Here is a 1,483-nt window from a genome sequence, read left to right as displayed (position 1 = left end):
TTAAAGGTGTGCGCCACCACCGCCCGGCACTCAGGACCTTTGGAAGAGCAGGCAATGCTCTTAACCTCTGAGCCATCTCTCCAGCCCCCGCAATTTTTTTAAAAATAAAATAAAAAGAATTCAAGGCCAGCCAGCAGTCTATGAGACTCCTGTCTCCACAAACAGCTGAGAGACCAGACTTGGTGGTGTGTGAACCTGCCCTTGGGAGGCTAAGGGAGGAGGGCAGATGGGGAGGGGCATGTCAGTGTGTCAGTCAGTCATATATTAATTATGAAGACAGGCTAACAGAAGATTCTGGTTCAAATGATTGCTCTTCCCCAGTGTCAATTCCAGACTTCATTCATTGAAGAAAACCTGTTGGCATTCTTTCCCTTTCTTCCTTGTTCAAGGTCACTTCTCTGATTCTGTTGCAGCTTGGCACGCCACCACTTCCAGGCAACCCAAACTCCAAGCAACAGAGTAGAAACAATGCCCTAGGCTCACTTGGCTTCTAGATAGAGTTTCATTCCTCAGAGAACGTTGAACACTGAAGACACTCCACTTGGAGCTTGTTTTCTTCTTGGTAAAACTGGCCTTTGGGCAAAGAACTATCCCCTATCCCCAACCCTTAGTACCAAAGGTTGGATATTGTTATAATTCTCATATATCACTTCCTTCACAAGCCCTTACCACAGGCTGAAAACTCCCAAGTAAATTCTTCCCTTGAGCTAGATAGACAGAGATATCAAATCACTTTCTCACTACCTTTCCTGGAGATATCTGAGGTGAATATTTAACTCACCCTTAAACAGAACCTTGGGTTGGAATGTAGTTTAATGGTAGAGTACTTGTCTAGACTCTGTCAAGACCCGAGTTTGATCCCTGAGTTTTTCAAAAACTTTTGAAGAAAAAAAAAAGTTTTACTGGGGGGAAAAGTTTTGGAGGACTGTTGGAGAGCCGTAGGCGAGGAAGGAGTGATATAATTCATACTTTAAACAAATAACCTCGACTCCGCTGTAAAGAGCAAACTGGAGGGGTAGGAGCAGACCCAAGGAGAGTTTTTGATGTTGAGGTTTTAGCAAACTCTCAGCATCACTCACACTAAGCTGGTGGCCGTGGTGAACAGGAGTCCGATCACAGGACTCTTCTGGAGGTGAAGCCAATGAAACCTGTTGACCGACTGCGTACAGGAGGTGATGTAAAGATAGCAATAGGAGGCGGTCCCCATGCTTCCTGACTGAATACTGAGTGGTACAAAGTGCTGAACCTAGAGGAGGAACAGAAGGGGTAATGTCAAATCTGTGTGACCTTAATCACAAATCTGTCCTATCAGATGTGGTGCCCTGCACCGCTCAGCACTCAGGACCGAGGCAGGGTGACCACGAGTTCCAGGCCAGTCTGGGCTTGATAAGGAGACTCCTCTCTGAAGGTTTTGTTTTCAGATTTTATCTTTTTTATAAATTTTTAAAATATTTATTTATTTACTTATTATGTATACAATATT

This window comes from Microtus ochrogaster, chromosome 18 (genome assembly GCF_000317375.1).
Source record: "Microtus ochrogaster isolate Prairie Vole_2 chromosome 18, MicOch1.0, whole genome shotgun sequence".
Taxonomy (NCBI): Eukaryota; Metazoa; Chordata; class Mammalia; order Rodentia; family Cricetidae; genus Microtus; species Microtus ochrogaster.
This window is presented reverse-complemented; position numbering follows the sequence as displayed.